Source organism: Hemicordylus capensis, chromosome 5, assembly GCF_027244095.1.
Source record: "Hemicordylus capensis ecotype Gifberg chromosome 5, rHemCap1.1.pri, whole genome shotgun sequence".
Lineage (NCBI taxonomy): Eukaryota > Metazoa > Chordata > Lepidosauria > Squamata > Cordylidae > Hemicordylus > Hemicordylus capensis.
The window spans coordinates 108,230,761-108,254,962 of NC_069661.1; positions in this window are offsets into that span (position 1 = coordinate 108,230,761).

Genomic DNA, 24,202 nt, shown 5'->3' on the forward strand with positions numbered 1-24,202 from the left:
TCAGGTACGGGCCTTCTCCATTGCTGCCCCGAGGCTTTGGAATGTGCTCCCTAGTGAAATAAGAGCCTCCCCATCTCTGACATCTTTTAAAAGTCTCTAAAGATGCATTTCTTCACCAAGACTTTTAACTGATATTGTTTTGATTGTTTTAATGTTGTTTTTAGAATATTGTTTTAAAATTTTAAATTGTGTTTGAACTGAAAATTCAAAAAATTGAAATAAAATGACATTTCCTAAAAGGCCAGAATCCTTCTTGTTGGGAATAACTCAAGGAGAGTTCTCTAGCAGAAATTTAACTTTTTTATGTATGCAACCATGGCAGGTAGAATAGCATATGTGCAGAAATGGAAAGATAATAAAATGCCTTCAAAAGAAGACTGGTTGATAAAAAATTTGGAATATGCGGAGATGGCAAAATTCACAACACTTATAAGGGACAAAAACTTGGAATGTTTTAAAGAAGATTGGGAACCTTTCTTACTTTACTTAAAGAACTATTTTTCTAACATGGACCTTTCAGCAGGGTTTGAAATTTAGTATCACAGCAGGTTGGGGTATGGTTAAATCGAATTGTAAGGCGGAGTATATATGTTTTGTAATATTACAGCAATGGCTTATATGTATAGTTAACAAGAACTGCGCAGACTGGTAAGTGGGAAGTCATTATTTACTTAATAAAGTATAACTTGATTGCTAAGATATTGTAAAAATTAATAAAACTTTAAAATGGCAAAAAAAATTATATTTTTTGTTTTTGTTTTTAATTAATGTTTTACTTTTAATCTTGTTGTAAACCGCCAAGAGACATACGTTTTGGGCAGTGTGAAAATATTATAGATAGATAAATAGATAGATAGATAGATAGATAGATAGATAGATAGAATACCCTATGAATTACTGAAATGAGATTCCAGCTTGATATTATTAAGAATGTGACTGGCCCTTGCATTTTTATTTATCATGGTTTTATTTGGTAAATAGCAGTAGTGGAGAGTGGCAATCTTGACCACAGTGGGGGCCATAGTGTGGCGGGGGGGGAGATTTGCCCCCATCATGTTCCTAATCCAGATTGCCCACCATGGCTATTTGCCCTGGGAGGGAAGCTCCCATTGGTGCCAACTGGATTTTCAACTAGTTTGGTCCTAGCACTTTCATTCATGGGCAAGAAGAACTTACACTATCTTAGGATTCAATCGCTCATTATTTTAAACATATGATTAATGCGTGTCTGGATTTATTTCTTGTTTTGGTTTTCATAGACAGCAACTATGGGAGGCCTGATGCAGATCTTCATGGGACCACGGTGTGGGGAGAAGGGGGATTTACTTTTCCCCACTGGTGCAGCACTGATCTGGATTGCTCACATCAAGCTAGCACCAACGGGAGAGTCTCCTCTAGGGCAAAGTGTGTGTGTGTGTGTGTGTTTGTGTGTGAGAGTGTTGGGGTGGGGAGGGAGAGAGAGGGAGAGAGAGAGAGAGACCTTTGAACTCCTTTAAAAGGAGTTCCAGCCTGACAGCCTCAGACAGACATCCCAGTGAAGGCATGAAGATCAGATCTTTAGCCCAAGATCCATCCCTGTCTTTAAACCAGGAGAGGTATAAACTGCTCTCTCTCTCTCTCTCTCTCTCTCTCTCTCTCTCTCTCGAAAGTTAACTGACCCAGAAATAACCATATTGAAAGTTGAGAATTCTTAAATCAACAAACAAATAAAATGTGAAGCTCTTTGAACACAAAGAGAGAGAGCAGAGGGTGTGTGTGTGTGCATGTCTGTCTATCTACACTATATAAACGTTATCATAATTGGATTCAAATGTCCATAATTTTTGGAAACATTAGAAAGAAGATTAACAAATCTGAATAATCAGAATTTGTGTAGGTGCAAGTATAAGGTGTCCCCCCACACACACACACTGCAATGTTATGTTTTCATTTGTCAAAAGATGCTTTCCCAAACCAAAAACGATACTGTTTTTTTCTCAACATTTTGTTTCTTAGAGACCTTTCTCAAGTAATGAATTAGATGCCTGTAATGCGAGTAATTGCATAGCCAACTGTTTGAGCCATTAAACGCTTAGCCATAGCTCACACACAGTCTTGCATGCTTGTGTCTGTTAGGGGAAAAGGGAATATTGATCAGAAACCCTTGCCTGTCCACTAATCTTTTCAAAAGGTCTCAAGGGATTAAAAAGCTCTTTTGCAAGAGACAAACTGAAGAGAAACTGGCATCTCTAAGAATGCAGAAGTGTTCAGTTGCACTGCAGCATCAGCAGTGGGCCCATGCCAGAGTCCCGGGGCAAGAAAATCATATGCTCTTAACCAGAGCATACATCACTATTGTGTACATGAATAAGCATATGCCTATATACAGTAATACAATCCAAGTGTCTGACTCCATGAGTGACAGACTGAATGTAAATATGGACAGCTCTGTGGCTGCTAGGGAGTGGAGATGTGTGAACTGATTCGAATTTGAATCGGTTCAGCTTGAATCTGGCCAATTCAAACTATTCAAATTTGAAACAAATTACCCCTAAAAAGGGCAATTCAATTTGAATCTAAATTTGAATTGAATCAGCTAGATTCAAATTCAAATCAATTCGCATTGAATCGACAACAGTTTAGGGACATTTTGGCACCTTTTAAAAACCATCCAGGCTCCTTGATTGGTCAAAAAAGGCACCAAAACAGGTCAAATAGATTTGAATTCAAATTGAATATACCTGTTTGGGGCCAGTTCGATTAGAATTCAAACTGAAGCAGCCAGTTTAGATTCAGAATTTATCCACAAATTAGAAATGATTAAAATCTCTAGCCACGCTTTAAGTTCAACAGATGTACAGTGTATCCACGCACAAATCTGTATGCAGTACAGTTATTCACACACTGTGTTCAACACACTTCCTACCTGTCACTTTCATTTGAGTGAGGCTATATTCAGATTCTCTTTTAAAATGAATGCATGACGAGTCATTCACATAATGACATGTTCATGTGTACAGACTCCTGCATGCACATGCAACATAATGTCTGAATAGGGTTGTAATCTATCAGCCTTCCGTATAAACCTGAGGCATATATATGATCCAATCTGGCCCATTCTGCAGTTTGCTAAGGAAATAAACATGGAGAAAGTACAAAAAACACAAAGTTTCCATCGTCCACAAATCCTAATAGTCTACCAGCATCGATGAGACAACATTAGAGCAAGTGACTTGTGAACTATGCTCCTCTACAGTGATGTGTGTCCTGTACAAACCCTATTAATGTCACTGGGGTGGAGCAAAGTGTTATTCAGTGCCAGCTTTGTCCTTGTATCTTTGCATTTATAGATAACACCTGACATCTCAGCAACTGCTAGCAGGCCCATTTAAAAAAATTACTTCACCCTCTGTCATGTCGTTCTTTTGCTTAATATAATAACCTCTTTAGCCGGCAATCGAGTTTCACCCAAACTATCCTGTAAATTACTCTGGAAGCCTCTGACACAGTCAGCTCCAATAGGCTGGAGCGATATCTTTAAAAGGCAGAATGCAACACTCCAAAGGGTGCAATTACTTTTTTAGAGGGATGGCTTTTTATAAGCATTTTGGGCTCTCTGCTGTCTGAGTGTTCTCTGTATGGTGAGTTGCCAAGCAGCATTCTCTCCTCTGCCATTGGATGCACCATTGATTTGTCCAAGATAATGTTGTTATTAGTCAGGCTGACCTATTACTCAGCACTTCCTTTTAACTCTGCCTTGGTTTGGATGCAACAGATCATCTCAGCCATATATATGGTTAGTTCAAGCCCACCTACAGAGTGGGAGGGGTGCTGTGGACACAAATATGGAGGAGAATTTTGTTTTGCTTAGTATAAGTGTGTGTGTGTGGGGGGGGTGTTTTTGAGTTTTAAGCTGACTGGCAAGGTTGCTAATAGATGTCTAATAGCTAACTAACAGAAAATAGACAAGTATCTAATAGTTAGCTAATAGCAAATACACAGGGTGCTGGTGGTGGTGTGAATCTAGCAGCCATTTCAAGCTGCTTCCTGCAATTGTTGTTGTCTTCGGGTGTGAATACCTGAAAACAAAATACATGAGAGGTAGATGCCAAATGTAAATTGCACCTGCATGTATCATTATCCCCATTCCTCCTTAAAACATATATGGAGTTGGGGGGTGACTGTTACATTTTTGTGTTGAGAATGAATGGGGGTAATAAGACATACACCCATAGTGGGGGTATCCACACCTGTGTAGAAAACACTGAAGAACCAACCCTTAGAGTTGACAATACTAGGGTAGCTGCACCAGCAATATACTAGCAAAACAGATCCTCTTTAAGGACTGTTGAACTTGATATTTGGGGGAGCAGGAGAGATCAGAATTCCAGCCTTTCCCCCTACTCCATGCCCCTACTTCTCTTCCCCTCTCTCCCTATCCTCTAATTCATCTTCTTCTACTACTAAAGGTAAAGGTAAAGTGTGTCGTCGAGTCGGCGTTGACTCCAGGCAACCACAGAGCCCTGTGGCTGTATTTGGTAGAATACAGGAGGGGTTTACCGTTGCCATCTCCCGTGCAGTAGGAGATGATGCCTTTCAGCATCTTCCTATATCGCTGCTGCCCAATATAGGTGTTTCCCATAATTTGGGAAACATACCAGCGGGGATTCGAACTGGCAACCTCTGGTTTGCTAATCAAGTCATTTCCCCGCTGTGCCATTAGGTGGCCTTCTGCTACTACTATAATACTAATATTTATAAACCACTATTCAACAGAAGGTCTTTGAAGGTTGAGGTCTGCTTTTTCAAGCCCCCAGTTGGGCCCAGGATGTGAGGAGGCTGCTGTGCTCTGCATTGCCACCTTGTCTTCTCTTCTTCAAATTTCAGCTCGTGGATGGAACAGAAGTGTTAGAAACATATGGCCCTTCCCTCATAACACTGAAGCTGCCTTCAGAAATGGAGGAGGGGTACTGTTCCTCTGTGGAGCCCTGTTGGTGGTGGGCAGCTATATGGTGTCGCCTAGTGCAGCATTTTATTTCCCCCCATAGAATGAATGGGAGACATTCACTTTATAAGATAAAGGAATATATGTATACGCATCATTTTCTTGGTCATGGTTGAGTTTTAGTTCTCACTGAGGTGCTAAACTAGGTTTAGGCAGTAGCACTTCATGTCAGCCCCATGTGCAGTCTAGTGGAATATTACCACAACCCAGCCTCATGTTAGAGGTGGTGTCTTTGCCTCTCCAGAGTGAAGGAGGAACAAGTCTTCAGGATTTGACTGAGCATTTGGTGAGGGATGTGGCCAGTTCAGTGGTTTGTGGAGAACCTTGACCACCAACCCTTCAGTCTCCATTTGAGCAGCTCCTCTCCCTCCTACCCTGGATACACAATGAGCCTCGCTGGTCATCCATTTGGGAGCCAAGTAGGATTTTTGTTTGTTTGTTTGTTTCCTGACAAATTCACTGGGTCTGAATTTCATTCATTCTGAACCCCCCTTTTTGTAATTAGGTAATTAGGTTGCACTTGGCAGGTTCAGTGTGGGCATGGAGTGGGTGTAGGTTTGACTGATTTGGTGGTCATCCTTGGGCTGGATTGAGAGTGAGTGGGAGTATTCGATTGATCTTTTGAGGCTTTGTGGTGCACGTGTTATAATTGGGACTCAGCCCTACTTCGGGGCTCCACCAACATGCTGAGTGACTTGGGGGCTGAGGCCCAAGGGCCACGACACCTTTGGGGTTGGCATAACAAAGTATAGATCCACTGGGCTGATCCACTGCTTTGAGTCAGGGTTTGAGGCAAAGGATGCTGTTGCCTAACCTTCAGTCAAAGGTCTGTACTGATGGTGGATAATTTCATCTGTTGTAGTCAATTGATTATAATGTTTCATAAAGTTGTGGCCTTTTTTTGTGGTTCAGCATCTCTATTGCCTTCTGATGTGTGGGGCTAATATTCCTCATAAAAATAAAACACCCCTCAAAACCCAAGTTGTGCTAGTTTTCACATGCTAGAAAATTAGAATGTGAAATGGAGGCTAATCTTGAAGTTCTTTCTCTTGACATCAAGTATCCTGTGTTTGGGTCTTCTGTTCTCCTCCTCTTCTTTGTCATCTCCTTCGCTTCTTCTTTCTTGCTTCTACAGAGAAGCATTCCATTATTTGGAACTCTGACTGCAGTCTGTACTACCCAAACATTGGTTCACCACCTGAGTAAAAACTAGGCTTCAGTTTGGTGGAAAGAAGGGGAGATTTGAAAGAATGTTGGGGAAAGTTTTTTATAAATATAGATGGGAGGAGAAAGAAGGTGATGTAGCCTTCATAGCAGAGGGCTTTTGAAGGCTCCCTCCTTCTTGCTTTCCTGTTATGCAAATATTGATTTCTGTTGCATTCTCATAGATTTAAAAGTTAACAGACTGATGGCAATCACTTTTAGTGCAAAGAACTAACTGATCTCTTGTGCATCTCTTTTTCACCCACCACTAATAGCTCTGCTTTTAGTCGGAATGTTTTCAGTCAGGGATGTTCCTGAGGTTGGCTTGTCATAAATGTATTGCAGGGAAAGTTTCTTATTAATTAACATGTAATTGCTGAAGCTAAGAACCAACCACAGAATTAATGAGAAGATTGAATAATGTAAGTACCATTCATTTAATAAATTGTATTGCCATTTTCATTAATAATCAGCATTAATTTTACACACAAAAGGGTTCTTAAGTATCTTCTCAGAATTTCTATCCGTGCAGACTTCAGGACATAGGTTTGTTTGTTTTAATCAAAGGGATTTCATTGACTTCTGAGGATAGCCCTATTCAAACATTATGGTCAGTGCATGTACCATCTGTGCACAGTGCTCACATGTACAGTGCTGTACACAGGTACAGTTATTCACACATTATATTCCTTGTACTCCTACAAAAAACCACTTTCTTGCATTTGAGGGATCTTGAGCCCAAGTTTATTTATAAAATGAATACCTGCACAGATATTCACACATAAACATGTTGTGAACCGCCCTGAGCCATTTTGGAAGGGCGGTATATAAATCTAATAAAAATAATTAATAATAATAAACAAGTACATGTTTAATTTAAAATGAATACCTGCACAGATATTCACACATAAGCAAGTATATGTATACAAACACATGCACACATTTTTCAGCCCAATGTCTGAAAAAGGCTGCTTTCCAATTGTTTTGCTCTGGGACAGGTAATGGGCAGGTTGCTCCAATGCCATAATTTGTCATTTCTATGATCAGAACAGGCTTCCCAGTCTACTCACATCTTTGCAGACTTCTGGCACTATATGCATTTTTAAAATACTATTTACGAGACAATGAGGTCATTCACACAAGGGAAAATTGTGTTTTACCCTGGTTTGGGAGCTGCGTGTGCTCCCAATTTTTGGTCCGGTGGGTGCAAACAACTAGGTAGGAGGAGGGAGAAGTGATCGTGTGGAAGAGGGATGTGCATGAACTGGTTCAGCACCTCCTTGGGGAAGTGCCGAACCAGCTCAGGCACCCGCAGCTGGTACTGATTCAGTGGAGAGTGAGGAAGCAAGGGTAACCCAGTTCTTACCCTTAAGAAGCAGGTAAGCAGGTCCTTACCTGCTCCATTGCTGCCCTACCACTTTTCTGGGTGTGGTGGCCATGTGTGTACTGATACTGTGCACAGGCTGTAGGGAGCAGCACCGCAGCCGCACGCAGTCTGTGGTAGATTGAGCGATGCGCCAGGAAAAGCAGCAGGGTACCAGCCAAGCTGCTTATCTGCTTCTTAGGGAAATCACTCCCCACTCCGCCCTTGGCTGCCTGTGCTCATTCAGGTATATCCAAGGGAGAACCAATCCAGGTTTTCCTCCTGCCTTGCTTCCACACAATCACTTCTCCCACCTCCTACCTAGTTGTTTGCATCCACACAACCGAAAGTTGGGAGAACACACAGCTCCCAAACCTGGGTAGAACACAGCCTTTCGCTTGTGTGAATGACCTCCATATGAAAGAAAGTAGTTGAAACTATAAATCAGGAACTACCCTGGATAGATGTCTGTGGGGAATGATTGTTAAGCTCAGGAATGAGTTAAGAATGGGTTTTCTCCTTTAATGGAACTGCTGTTGAAATTCCAAGTTTCTCACAGTTCACATAGACTGCTCCTGCCGTGGAACAGAGAGTCTGCTCAAAAGCTGTTGTGCAAAAGGTCCAGTGACCAATTGCTGGATTGCTGATGCGTCAATAGAGAAAAAATTCCTTTTACACCATAAGTATTCTTTAGCTTCACGGTTCAGCAGGCACAAAGCTAGTAGTGTCAGGCTTATGCTCTCACCAAAGTCCAATTCGGGTATTATTCTCATGTTCAGGCTGATCACAGGGAGATGGGAAGTGGAAGCACACTGGCTACTCACACATCAGTACACTTTGTGGCCATGCTCCCCTCCCTGCATTCATGGCTTCTTCTGTAGAGAGGGAAGTACTGAATGTACAGAGAGTTTCTCCCCATGTTATAGTGTTGGTATATGCAACACCTGTAGCTTACCTTGCTGTATAGTTTGCATGCAATCTACTACAAAGCCAGAGGGGGCACTCTTATTTCCTTTGTATTGGTTGGGCTGGCTAGGAGTTTCTATTCTCCTTCCTGTTCTTGTTTATCCCTTTGTATATAAGTCAGCAAGTGCTGTACTGACCTCTTAGTGCCTTTGTCTCCCAAGTAAAGTTATCTTAACAACCTTTCACTGGTGTTTGCGCTAATTCACACAGACAGAACACATTGCAACATATAGAACCCTGGCCATTCAGGGTTCCAAAAACAAACAGAAACCACCCTTCCTGTTAGGGATGTGCACGGAACCGCGGAGCTGCGGTCCGGCACTGGGGTGGGGGGTTCCAAATAACGGCGGGGGGGGGGGCTTTACTCACCCTCCCAAGAACGACGCCGTATTTATGTGAGTAAGCGGGCGGCATGCCTCCCTGCCGCCCGCTTCATTCCCCCTCTCGGCGTTCCCTCCGTTCAAATTCTGAATCGGGCGGCAGGGTATCTCCCAGTCCCTGCCGCCCTCTTTAATGCCCCCGCTCGGCTGGCGGCCGCCCCATTCAAGCCTTCAAGACCCCTGCCAGGCCGGCCCGGCCCGGCCCGGCCCTTCCCTTCCCTTCGCAAGGGGGACGAGCGGCAGAACTCCCTGCCTTCCCCCTTGCCGGCTGCGCTGCAAATGGCTTCTAAGAAGCCTTTTGCGCGCATGCGCGAAAAAGGCTTCTTTTTCGCGCATGCGCGAAAAAGGCTTCTTAGAAGCCATTTGCAGCGCAGCCGGCAAGGGGGAAGGCAGGGAGTTCTGCCGCTCGTCCCCCTTGCGAAGGGAAGGGAAGGGAAGGGAAGGGCCGGGCCGGGCCGGGCCGGGCCGGCCTGGCAGGGGTCTTGAAGGCTTGAATGGGGCGGCCGCCAGCCGAGCGGGGGCATTAAAGAGGGCGGCAGGGACTGGGAGATACCCTGCCGCCCGATTCAGAATTTGAACGGAGGGAACGCCGAGAGGGGGAATGAAGCGGGCGGCAGGGAGGCATGCCGCCCGCTTACTCACATAAATACGGTGTCGTTCTTGGGAGGGTGAGTAAAGCCCCCCCCCGTACTCCTGTGGAACCCCCCACCCGAACCAAAACCACCCCGTGTCCGGACCGGTCTGGAGGCCTTTAGAATGGCCTCCGAACCGGTCCGTGCACATGACTACTTCCTGTGTTCAGCATTTCCCTTGGCAAGTATTGGGCACAGGAACCCTATCCAGATGTTATGTTGTCCATTCCTATAGGGGCTGTATAAATTTGCATGCTTTTGGGAATGATTGTGCATGCATTCATTTTTTGTGCATGCATTCATTTTAAAAGGGAGCTTGGGTACAAGCCCTCTCAAATGCAAGATACATAGAGAAAGTGTACTGCTGTATGTAGACTTGAAAGCCTTCTCTTTAAAGGCTTTAAAATTGTTCTTCTTGTCTGTTCTAGTGGGTTTTTTAACTCTGTAGATTTGGCTTCTACAAAGTAAATAATGAAGTTTCGTTTATGTTATATTGGCTTATTTGTTTTATTGTTATCGGCGGCCCTGAGCAGTATTGCACTGGAAGGGCGTGTAGCGGAAATTCCCCGGGTTCTGAGACAGAGATTGACACCAAAGGTGAGAGAAAGCAGATTTATTTATTTGCCGGCAAATGGCCCCAGCGGAATAATTTCCAAAGGCTGAGACCCCGATCACACTGCAGCCTCGCCTTTCAAACACATAACAATTTACATATAGTGGATACAATTTTCATTGGTAAGCATCACTTAATCATCATCTCAACAATTACCAATCAGACAATTTCTCTACTAAACTATAACTTAAGCATTTCCCCCCTCCTTCTCCCTGCATATCACTACAACTATTTCACTCCCTACAGCTGTGGCCTTGAGCAAGTGTCTACCAGCAGTTTGTTATCTACAGATAGCAAGGGGCCCCCTGCCTGCATACCAACAGGGGACAGGAGTTTATTATGCTGCCGGCAAGTTGCAATTAGAGCAGCTTGGTTTATGCAGACCTTCTTTAACCATTTCTTGACCATAAAACTGAGTCTGCCTCAGGCGGGATCTAAATATTTTAAATATATAAATAAATAATGTGTGCATTGGAAATAATGTGCTGATAACAGTATCGCATGTGCATGCAACATCAAGTATGAACAGAACTGGAGAGACCAGAAGCATGCCCCCAAAATGCATTGATGTCAGGGGATTGTTGCTATATGTCATGCTCCTCCCTGTCCAGGCAATCATTTGAAGCTTCTGAGTAAATTATAATATTTCATCCCTATCACCTTGTAAAGATGAGCAATGATTCAAGAATGAAAGAATGCATTGCATAATTTCGTCTTATTTGAACAACTGTCATTATGTGGTATGATCTTTGATGGCTCTGGAGTGGTGAAGGCATGGATCCTAGGTTTTCAGGAAATAGGAGAAAGCTTCTCCCAAATATCCATGGAATGTAACTGTTTCTTAGATTAGTACCAATCACACTGTCTAGATAATTGATTCACAAACAAAAACTTTCTCTGTGTGCTGAAGGAATTTATTCAGGATGAGTTTCTCATCACGTTCAGTACCTATACAGCATCCAAAAATGAATAAATTCTGCCCTGAATGTTCAACTGCATTCATTTAAACATTGCTGCCACCAATTAGCCAACTAAAGTGTTAATTGGTTAATCTGCTAATTAAAGCAATTAGACCTTGCAACCCTAACAAAAATGCATTCTGGTGCCATTTAGCTCTGCTAAAACTCTTACTATACTAGGGGCAGCACTAGACAAGATTGTAATCAGCATACTTACTTTTTCTGTAAATTGCAGGCATTAGGCTATCTGGCTTGGGACCAGCATGGGCAGTGGGGCAGCTTTAACCACTTTGTCTGCTATGTTCTGAATCCAGATCAACCCTCATCTCTTCACATGTACTATCTACCTTAGACGGGGGACTTCTCTTGGCTCCAATGAGAGCTGTTTTTCCCATGCAAATATCCATGGGGCCCCCAATATGAATTGGGAGCATGACAAAGGAGTATAGTTAAAGCCCTTTTCCTGTGTACCTGATCAAACCCCCACCCACCAAATGCTATTTACAGAATACAGACAAGCATGCCTGAGCCAACAGCATGATTAAAATAACATCTAGTCCCTATTCTTTACTCAACTATCCACAACATTCTTTCAGCTTTTGGGCAGTCATTTTTGTTGGTATAATATTAACTAGCCTGTCTTGTCCAAAGATCAGGAAGAATGCCATGAATTAAAAATAAAGAAATCCTGCCCCTTTGAAAAGCAAAATTGTGCTTGCACTGTAGTTTTAAAAAGAGGAATCAACAAGTAGTTCTTTGGAGTTAATTCCAAGTAATAGTACACACCGCATGCAGCACCACAGGAGAAGCAGGCATGAGGACAGGTCTAATTCTATGCCAAAAGGAGGCCTGCTGGCCTTTTGCTCCTGACCAGGCATGCCACGAACATCCATTGTCCGATGCTACCCATGGTCCATCCAGCGACACAATTATGTTCACAGGGCTGCCTGCCAACACAATCGATTTGCATAGTCAAGTTTATTTGCTAAAAAAACATTGGTCATTGTAAACTTGGGCAGGAACACATTTCAAATAACCAGATATAGTACAAAGAAAAGCATAATTTTACAATTCATTGTAGAAAATCCCCAGCATACTCTGCCATGTTTTGCAAGATAACTTTCTCATTCTTTGGCCTGCCAGGGAAACATAGCAATTTTGCAATTTAAAACTTCATCATCACCACCTCCACCATCATCCTCTTTGTCTCATCCTTTCCTTAAAGCATTGTGGGTAGCATATAAGGTTCCCCTCCATTTTATGTTCACAAAAAATGTTGAAGTAGGTAAGGCTAATGCCACCTTAAGAGGTGCAGCAGGGAAATGCTTGACTAACAAGCAGAAGGTTGCAGGTTCAAATCCCCACTGGTATGTTTCCCAGACTATGGGAAACACTTATATCGGGCAGCAGCAATATAGGAAGATGCTGAAAGGCATCATCTCATACTGCATGGGAGATGGCAATGCCAAACCACTCCTGTATTCTGCCAAAAAAACCACCGGGGTCTGTGGGCACCAGGAGTCAACACCGACTCGATGGCACACTTTACCTTAGGAAAGGCTAAGTGGTTGTGACTGGCCCAGGATCATCCAGTGAACCTCATGGATGAGTGGGGATTTGAACGCACATCTCCCTGTTCCTAGCCTGACATCTTCAGATACCATATGAACAATTTTCTCATCATCATGCAAGAATAATTTTTTTAAAGGAATTCCTTCAGGAATCTTTCTCTACAGAAGAATGTAAAGTGGCATCATCACTCCGGATGCTAGACCTCACCAACAGAGGGACAAAATTGACAGGGGATAAGAAAGAGTGGTTAGACCTGAGTGATTAGGCCATGTGAGCCCATACTGCTGGGATTTTCTATGCCAAGGGAACTGGGTAACAGAGTCAACACCTCCACCACCTGCTGAGGACATACCCTGCCTTCTAGGGGTGTGCAATTTGGATTTTCGGTGATTCGGTTCAGGACCCGAACCGAATCACCCCGTTCTGTTTTGTGCCCGAATCTGGGCCACCCTAATCACCCTTGATTCGGTTCAGATTCGGAATTAATCTGAATCCGAATCTGAATCAATTGGGGGGGAAGGTGCCCAGGGGCAAACTATTGGGGTGGGGTGGTAGTGCCCAATGCGTGGAAGCTACCACCCCAATTTCAGGGGGATTGGGCAAAGGGCTGATTTTTGGGGAATATTTGAAGTTTTAGTGACTTTGGGGCAGTTTGGGGGCATAGCATGGGATCTGGGCAAAAAGAGTGGGGTGGGGTGGTAGTGCCTAATGGGTGCAGGCTACCACCCCAATTTCAGGGGGATTGGGCAAAGGGGTGATTTTTGGGGAATTTCTGAAGTTTTTGTGTCTTTGTGGCAGATTGGGGCAGAAAGTGGGGACTGGGGCAGAATAGTGGGGTGGGGTAGTAGTGCCCAATGGGGGGGAGGATACCATCCCAATTCCAGGGGGATTGGACAAAGGGCTGATTTTTGGGGAATTTTTGAAGTTTTTGTGTCTTTGGGGCAGTTTTGGGGCAGAGAGTGGATCTGTCCCAAAAGAGTGGGGTGGGGTGGTAGTGCCTAATGGGTGGAGGCTACCACCCCAATTTCAGGGGGATTGGGCAGAGGGCTGATTTTTTGGGAATTTTTGAAGTTTTGGTGTCTTTGGGGCAGATTGGGGGCAGAAAGTGGATCTGCCCCAAAAGAGTGGGGTGGGCTGGTAGATAGTGCCTAATGGGTGGAGGCTACCACCTGTCCCCAATTTCAGAGTGATTGGGCAGAGGGCTGAATTTTGGTGAATTTCTGAGGTTTTTCTTCATAAGGTGTGCTAGATTGATTCATTCATTCATCATATTCATAGTAAGTGAGAGTGTGAAAAAGTGAGAGTGGGGTCAAGAGTTGTTTAATTGAAAAAAAAATCTCTTTTCCTATCATAGAATGAGAATTCACACCTCAGCAAATAAGGGAATAACATCCAGAAAAACTGCCCAATCACTCTGAAATTGGGGACGGGTGGTAGCCTCCACCCATTAGGCACTATCTACCAGGCCACCCCACTCTTTGGGGGCAGATCCACTTTCTGCCCCCAATCTGCCCCAAAGACACCAAAACTTCAAAAATTCCCAAAAAATCAGCCCTCTGCCCAATCCCCCTGAAATTGGGGTGGTAGCCTGCACCCATTAGGCACTACCACCCCACCCCACTCTTTTTGCCCAGATCCCATGCAATGCCCCCGAACTGCCCCAAAGTCACTAAAACTTCAGAAATTCCCCAAAAATCGATCATGAGCCGAATCACCCGAATTTTTTGGCCCTGAAATTCGGGTGATTCGGCCTGGCCCCGAAAAATATCGGGGGGCATCGGGGGTGATTCGGTTCGGACCTGAATCACCCGAAATTGCTCATTTCGGGCACAGATCGATCTGTGCCCGAAATTTTTTGCACATCCCTACTGCCTTCATTCTCTAATTTAGATGAGTGCTGAGGACCCACCATTCCAGGAAGAGGTCCCCCAGTACTGCCAGACCCAGTTCTTATGAAATCAAGCATAGCCTTTTTACATTACAGAGCCTTCCCCAGGGAAGGGGTTGGGCCAATCTATTCTATCTGGGCAGCAGCCATTAAGTCATCACTCAATGTCAAGCATCTGCTCCGCTGGAACAAGCCATCTTGTATTCAACTCTCTTGCTTAGAGCTCTCTGAGGTCCTGGCCCATTTTTTTTCTGCCCATAGAGCATTCATATGCTTGTGTCCCTCCCACATCCAGATCCGTGCCTTGGCAGAAAACCATTTATTTATTAGATTTATATACCACCCTTCCAAAAATGGCTCAGGGCGGTTCACAACATGATAAAAACAATTAAAACAAATTAACAATTAAAATCAAACTATTAAAACACAGTAAAACCAACAAAACAGCTAAAAGCCCTAAAACAGTATAAAATTAAAACTACACATTTAAAAAGCTGAATTGATCATTGATCCGCACCTGGAACAGGAACAGAAGCAATAGAATCCATAATGTACAATGTCCCTCAAATCCCATGCCCTAAATCCACAAGTGAAAGTGTACAGGGACTTTATGCCCAATGTAGTGCTGTAGAACATGTGCTGGTCTTGAATCAGGGAGATTCATGTTCAGGTGCTCACTCAGCCATCAAGCTCACTGACCTTAGGCTGTCCCTCACCCTACCTACTCCATGTTAGTGAGGATAAAATTTGATCACTTTGTGCACGCTTCCTTAACTTTCTTGGAGGAAAAATCTGCCACTAATATGATAAGTAAAGTCAGCTGTCCTGTTGAGCTGTCTGCAGTAAGCTTGTATCATATAAGTGGATGCAATACTACTTTCCATGGCAATGTGCATTTTCCCTTTTATAGAGATGTGCACAAATCGATATTTTGATTTGATTTGTGCCCAAAACAAATCACCCCAGATTTGTTTTGTATCCAACTCTAGCCCCTCCAAATCACCCCAGATTTGATTTGTATTTGCTTTGATTCTATTTGGATTCAGACCACTTAACAAGGTCCTAGGGGCACCAAATATGGGTGGTAGGTAGTCCCCAAGGGTGCCACCTACCACCCAAATTTCAAGGAAGTGGGACACTTGGTTGATTTTTAATGAATTTTTTTAGTTTTTACTAATTTTGAACATTTCTGCTGAAGGACACAATGGGGATTGAGAGTTGCCATATCCTAACGCTAAAATAGATCCCCAGCTTTCTTTCTTTTTCTTTTAAAAGGCTAAGCTCTAGCCCTTGTAGAAGTGGAGTTATGAAGCAAAATGTGCAGTCATTATTTTTCAAGTGTTTGGATTCTTTGGTGTATAATAACTTTTCCTCATAATGAATCCCTATGAGGATTAATTGCACACCTTCATTTCTTCTGTTCATTTCGACTGTCACTGGACAGTGCCAACTGTAAACTGCCATGTGTAAACTACACCGCACCACCACCACCTGCAAGGCAGTGGGGGTACTCATTTTAATTTTTAGGAATATTGAAATGTTTAGATTCTTTGGTGTCTTCATTACACACCTTCATTTCTTCTGTTCATTTTGACCCCACTGCTTTGCAGGTGAGGGTGGGAAATTAGTGGCATCCCATGTTCCAATTAACCCGCAACCCACAAGCCACTGGGTCGTTTATATTTTATATTTATATTTTAGGAATTTTTGAGACGTTTAGACTCTTTGGTGTGTAATGAATCCTCATAGGGATTCATTATGAGGAAAAGCTATTAGACACCAAAGGGTCTAAACACTTGGAAACATTCCTAGAATATAAACTAATTTGTACCCCACTGCCTTGAGGGTGATAGTGGGGTCTAGTTGGCACATGGCAGTTGTCAGTTGGCACTGTCGAAAAGACAGTCAAAATGATTGCCAGGAAATCTAGGACCAACAAACGGAAGTACTTTTTCACACAACACATAATCAACTTGTGTAATTCTCTGCTACAAGATGTGGTGACAGCCAACAACCTGGATGGCTTTAAGAGGGTTTGGATAACTTCATGGAGGAGAGGTCTATCATCAGCTACTAGCTGGAGGGCTATAGGCCACATCCAGCCTCAAAGGCAAGATTCCTCTGAGTACCAGTTGCAGGGGAGTAACAGTTGGAAAGAGGCCATGCCCTCAACACCTGACTGTGGCTTCCAGTGGCAGCTGGTTGGCCACTGTGTGAAACAGGATGCTGGATTAGATGGTCCTTGGGCCTGATCCAGCAGGGCTGTTCTTATGTTCCTATAAATAGAAGAAATGAAGGTGTGTAATGAATCCTCATAGGGATTCATTGAGGGAATGTTATTATGCACCAATGAATCCAATCGCTTGAAAAATAGTGACCACACATTTTGTTTTGTTTTGTTTACATTTTATATCCCACTCTTCCTCCAAGGAGCCCAGAGCTCCTTACATACTTAGGTTTCTCCTCACAACAACCCTGTGAAGTAGGTTAGGTGGAGAGAGAAGTGACTGGCCCAGAGTCAGTTTTTTTTTCCTTCTTCTTTTTTTTTCTAATGAAAGCTGGGAATCTGGGGGAATTAATAGGAGGGATCTGAATCGCGAATCGATTAGAATCTAATCAGGCATGATTCAATTTGTACCCGAATCTAGCCAATGGACCACAGGGGTGATTTGTTTTGTCTCCAAATCACAGGAATCAGCTAGATTCGGGTACAAATCAATTCTGAGTATGGACCAAATAAATGCTAAAGAGAATAAAGTTATTATTGCTATATTTCTAAGAGTTGCAGTAAGAGTCTTATCGCTAAGAGTTGCAGAAACATTTCTTACTTGACAGTTCTAGATCTATCTATCTATCTATCTATCTATCTATCTATCTATCTATCTATCTATCTATCATCACATTTACTGTATTTTCCACCTATTGCTGAATAACAGATGTAGCAGTAATTTAAAGCTATCTATTGCACTAATCACCCCTTTCCCCCAGATATACTGAGAGATTCAAGAGAAAAAAGCCCTCATGATTGCTCAAGGAAGTTGGAGAATGGGATGTTAGCAACTGGAGACCTATGAGTCATATCTACATTCTAGAATTAATAACAACAAACAATTGCACTCTGAGCTTGGACTGCTACTACCTACTTCCTTCTCCAAATAGTCTTGTAGCACAACTAGTTTGTCACATAGGGGGAGAATATCATCCAATCCATCAACTCACTTTCATGTAGATTGTCATCCCTTTTTAAATTTTGATTTTTAAATTTAATTTTAACTTATTTTTAAAGAGTTTTAAAGTTGATTTGTATTGTATTTTCTTTTTTTAACCCTTTGGTCTGTTATGATTTAATGTGTTGTGTGTTTATACTTGATGTTTTAATATGCTGTGAGCTGCCCAGAGAACAATTTGTTATGGGGTGGCTAATAAATAAAGTTGTGTTTATCACCATCATCATCATCATCATCATCATCATCCCTCTAGGATTGGCCTGGAGTCTGCAGAATTTGGCATCAATCTCCAGGTTACTATTCAAAGCAGTCCTGGAGAACCCTAGCCAAGTTACACATCTGGCAACACTGGGCAGTATTTCAAGAAGTAGGACTCAGCTCCGCTGCTGAAAGTTCAGTGGAACATTGGAAGATAGGAAGGTGCCCTATTCTGAATCAGATTATTGAGCCATCCAGCTCAGGGGTTCCCAACCTGTGGTATTCCATGTGTTGCTGAACTACAACTCCTATCATCCCCAACCACAATAAACTGTAGCTGGGGATGATGGAAGTTGTAGTTCAGCAACATCTGGAGTACTGCTGTTTGGGAACCCCGATCTATCTCAATGTTGTCTATACTGACTGGCACAGCAGTCCAAGGTATCAGAGAGAAGTCTTTTCGAACCCTACCTAGAGAAGCCAGGGATTGAACCTGGGATCTTCTGCATGCCAGGCAGATGCTTTACCTGAGCTTATGGCCATATCCCTGAGCTTATGGCCCCATCCCCATAACCTGTAGTTTGAGTTCAGTTGTGGCAGATGGCCCATCACAGATCATTTTGTAAGGCATTCAGTACCCAAAGTTTCCTCTATTAAACTTTTATTTACAAATGGTTGACCACAGTGCAAAGCAATGCATGGTTGTCATTTCATTTTTAATGCAAATAGAACTCTGGGGATGATGAGAGAAACAGCGGCTTCAGACAAAATAATTGGTTCACTGTAGGGAGTTGTAGATCTTAAATTGTTCTTTGCCTTCATCTTCAGTGGCCGTTTGGTCCTACTGGTAAATGCACACTGCCCCAATTTACTGGAAAAACACATACTTTGCATTTTATGTTTGTACTTGAACCTGTCCCTGGAAGGAAATTGTCAAATAGAAATAATTAGCATCTCAATCACGGAAAAAGATCAGCAAGTTAAAGAACAGGGAACAACAAAACTCATCAGGAGTTACACAAGTTGGCTGTACAGAATGAACAGACTACAAATGATGAAAAATTGATGCAGAAGAAACCACTCTTCATGTGTAATATCTAATGTGACTAACGTACAAAACTCATAATGTCTATTCCAACACATTCTAAGATCACTTTGTTAAAGAAGAATGGATCTCTGATCTGATCTATTTTGTGAGAGTGTGATAATACAAAACTACAGAAAATAGCTTTTTGAGCGAGCAAGAGAGAGTGTTGGGGGGATGAGAGATAGAGAGTTAGGGGGAAGAGGGAGTTAGTGGAGGAGAGTGAGTTGCGGGGGAGAGCGAGCAAGTGAGCAAGAAAGTTGTGGGGAGGAGAAGGGGGAAGGCAGGGCAGGGAGCTGGACTGACCAGGAAGGGGTGGAAGACAAATAACTAGAATGCAGATGTTCTGCTCAGGGCCAGCTAGTTTTTAATTACAATATAACAATATTGTACACTATGGGTTCTCAAACATAGGTCCCCAGATGTGGCTGAACTACAACTCCCATCATCCCCAGCCAATTTGGCCTGTGGCTGGGGATGATGGGGAGTAGTACAATATCTGGGGACCTAAATTTGAGAAATAGTGAGGTGCGTGATTTAAAACACATCCCCAGCACCTTTAAAACAGAGGAGAGCAGGTGCCTGCTCCTCCACTGCTCGCTGCCACATCCTGAATTGGCAGAGCTCAGCCCCCACCCCCAGCTATCACTGTGTGCTGGTGCTAGTATCCCTGCGGCACCAATCCTTTTGCTTAAAGAAATAAAATTTTAAAAGGTGGGGGCGTTTTTTTTAATCACAATATAGCAATTTTGTATTGCATGCACAGTGGCTATGTGCATGCCGATTCTGCATGCAGGGAGCAGAGCCACAGCCGTGTGTGGCCTTTTGTAGAGCAAGCGCCATGCCCAGAAAAATAGTGGGGCAGAGCAGGAACAGGTAAGGACCTGCTTACCTGATTTTTAAGGGAATCTCTCCCCGCCATGTCAAATTGGTTCGTCTACAAGCCCCCGCACCGGTTTGGTGCTTCCTCAAGGAGGCGCCAAAGCAGTTCATGCATAGTTACCAATTTGCTTGTGGGCTCAGTTAAAATGGTTGGTCTTAACCTGATTCGACCCTCTGTTCAAGAACAGAGTTCAACAACAGAGCTTTCTGTTGATAGTGTCCTCACTGAATGAATTATGGCACATGTCTACAAGAGTAGGGCTTACTTGACGGCACCACCTAGGCTATAGAATGCTCTTTCCAAATACCTATGAACATCCATCTTCCCAATAGTTTTCCAGTGTGTGGCCACTCCTTTGGGCTTCATTTTATGTATACTGTGAATTGATTCTCTGTGTGTGTGTATGTATGTATGTATGTATGTATGTATTTAGTGATTGATTGATTGATTGATTGATAAATATTGTAAGTTACCTTGGATGTTTTCCTATGGAAAGGTAGAGTATAAATATTTTAATAAATAAACACATATATAATGGAACAATTTACTATGGGTGTACATGGACTGTTTGGAGTGGTTTGATCGAAATTCAAATTGAATTCGGACCGAACAGCAGGTATTTGAACTGGTTTGGTCAAACCAATCAGTTGGGCCAGTCAGTTTGATGAACCAGCTCAAACTGGTTCAAAACATTTTGTGATTGAACCGCTCAAGCTGGCCCGGTTCACAGCATTCCAGTTTGCAATCAAACTGGTTTTGCACATCCCTACAATTTATTGAATCCCATTCTCTCTACCCTTATCTAATTATGTTAAAAATTAATTGGTATATTTTGTATATTCACCAGGGCCAATTTTGTATATTCACCAGGGCCAGCATTCATACAGATGATGTAACCTATAAGCTGAGAACTCCATATAAATATCTGACTCTACAAATGCTCTACTTGTGGTTGGTATGAGGGGCAGGGCTACACTGCACCTCAACATGGGGCAGAGCTTCAATTGGTATTGCAGTCATGTTCACTACATGGTTACAAGAACTCTGAGCAGGGTTTATGTGGAGGCTCAAAAGGGATAGGTGGGAAGAAATGGCATGGTCAGCCACTATGCCAAGCATTGACCCACTTCTTTCCTTACGTCGTTTGCCTGTTGGAGTGATAGGGAATACCCACTCCTTCACCATGCAAAAAAGGAGCATCACTGGCCATAGTATATGGATATATGGAACTTTTCTAACTATAGTTATACAACTTCATTTAATGCAGTTTAATGACTTATCTATCAAGCTGCTATATAAGCTATACTATGAAGTATTATGTCCTCTTTGTCAGAATGTAAATTCCAGAAATGGTGGTGGCATGTAAAATGCCTTTATCCCTCCTGCGTGCAAATTCAGGCTACAGTAGCCCACTGCTGGCAACACACTGTCTTCATAGATTAATAATGGGATCTTGTTTAATAATCAGTCCGAATCAGTCATGTTTTATTTCCTCCCTGGAGGACCAATTGCTTATCTCATCAAAAGGAGGATGATTCTCTCTCTCTCTCTTTCTCTCTCTCTCTGTCAGATGATATGATCATTATCTGGACACACACTACATCAGCAAACAGCAGTGAGCTCCAAGCCTCGCTGGTGGTGCAGAGATTCAAAATTCATGTTTATCATATGCGGAAGATTAATGCACTAACTAGCTTCAAGCACTACATTAGCACGAAAGTCCATTAATTCTAATTATGTTTTGCATATAGAGAATATTAAAATGTTTAAATTAATAAAGGAGAAGGGCCATCCTCTTGGCTCAGCTGTTGAATGCTAATGTAGTCTGCTGTGCAGGAGGTGATCCGTGTTGTGCAAAGAGCACTCCCCAGGCCTGTGGAGAATAAGTACACAAATCCGTCTGGAGGACATGAGCCAGCATCTCCCTTCATTAAGCTATCAAGGACCATTTGTGTGTGCTGCGGAGGACGGTAGTAATACTGGCTTGGAGAATAAATGGATGTGGCACTTCATTTTTAAAACAAGAGGGGCCAAGCCTGATTTGGAAATGGCTTGGGTTATTCTGTGTTGAGTCTGCCAATGCTCGCGGTGGGCATTCTCTACAGATGTGCCAAATTGGTCTCAATATTTCCACAGATACTTCAGCCTTTCCATATCCTGCTAGAACATATTTAGTGTGTTTTCCCACAAAAAGCAGATCGGTCATTTTTGCAGTGCAGTCAGTTCTGGAGCACTGTTACACACCGGATATAGAAGCTGGCTTAATTCTGTCTCATGTGGGCTATGATAGCTAAGTGGAACCTCTCTGCTGAGAGGCATTGTACCTCTGGAGACCAGATGAAAGGGACCAGAGGAGAGGGGAAGGCTCCGAGCTTCATACCAGGCCTGCACAATATGTGATGCAGCAAGACAAATACAATCCACCCGCCTTAGGTTTAAACGTTGACAACTCTTAGACAAGTGGCAGAAAGAGATGGTGGGCTGCTATGTATGACTGATGGGCTTCACTTGGCTTAGTGGAATAGGAGGAGATGGATGGACCAAGAAGGAAGGGAAGGGAAGGGAAGGGAGACCCTTTATAGTCATTATGTTGTACTTGGGTTCAGATGTCTGTACACACTTAAGTGTTTTAAAAATGAAGCTGGGTACAGAGAGGAATTGTCCTGCTGTACAGCTTAACAAGTGAATAACAACTGTGTACAGACCTGTACCTGGGTATACTGTACAAGACTGTACAAGTGTAACATAAATAAAGTCATTCATAAGATCAAACTGGTAGGCTGCAGAGTAGGCACAAGGGTGACCAGCATCTCTTCCTTGCTCAGCTGATCACACACCCACATGAACAGTGCAGCAGTGATCGGCAGAGTTGGGATCTGCTTTACAGCTGCTTACCTCATATACACACAAGGAAAGCTTATGTAGATTTAACTAAAGGTTTATTCAGCAACAGTTCCATTTTCTGTTTCTCCTTTCCATCCTTTTTCCTTTCTGACTCCACACACATACACCACACACACACTCTACAGGTTCTCTCCTGGTACAAATGCTCAAATAAACGAACTGCAAAAGATTGTTGGATAGAATACAACAGGATCCAGAGGAGAAAGCCCTCCAATATCCCGCAATTCACTGTACGAGGAGTGCATTGCATTGCGGGAGTTTTGTGCTGCGGAGGGCTCCTTCCACCCAGCTCTATGGACACTCAGGGTGTCAGCAGCCCAAGTGTCCACAAGTCCAGGCGGTGAGGTAGAAGGGTGTGCATGCACTCTTCTACCTCACTTTTAGCCTGGGTAGAAAACTCGGATTACCCAGAGGGGAAGCGCCAGGATTGGTCTTGAACTCGGCAGTTCTCACAACCAGCACTACCCAGACTACTGCTGCCCTACTGCTGGTCATGAGAACGACGTCAGTGTAGGAAGGAAGGAAGGAAGGAAGGAAGGAAGGAAGGAAGGAAGGAAGGAAGGAAGGAAGGAAGGTAGAAGATTTTTTAAAAAAAAAAAATAAGTTCATGTTCAAATTGGCTTAGCTATGAATTCCCTAGATGATTTCGGGAAAGTAATTTTTTCTTACTCTCAGTTCCTTGTCAATACACTGGCACTATAAATATATACTTTTTGATGCTGGTTTGTAATAACCACTTTAAAATGCTGGAGAAAAGTGCATCCTGTGATATTATGAATAGGGGTGTGCACAAACCAGAACTTGTGATTCAGTTTGAATTCTAATGTAATTCAAGCAAACCATGTGTCCCCAAACCAGTTTGGTCAAATCGACTGGGCCAATTTGTTTGACCGAACCAATTCAGCGCTTCAACTATACTTGTAAAGGTGAATATGGTGATCATTTCCCTTTACAATTAAAAGGGTGGGGGCATCTACAAAGGGGCAGTTGGGGAGGGCGGTGAGAAAAGTAATGAAAAGTGCTTACTGGCTGGTGTGGCTGCTGGCACCACTGCTCCCCCCCCCACCCCCCAGCACTGGCCAAATGGACAGTGATCCATGTTTACCAAGCCTCCACACATTTTCGGCCTTCACGGATGCCCAGAGGCCATTTGCACCACCACCATGTGCGTGGCTTCGTAAATGTGGATCACCATGCATTTGTGCAGCAACGGGGGGCAGGGGGAGGGAGTGGCAGTACCTATATCCATGCCAGCTGGTAAGCACGTTATATTACGTTTCTTGCAGCCCTCAGCTCCCTTTGATGCCAAACTGGTTCACCTTGAATTGGGCTTGTTTGGGTTTGAT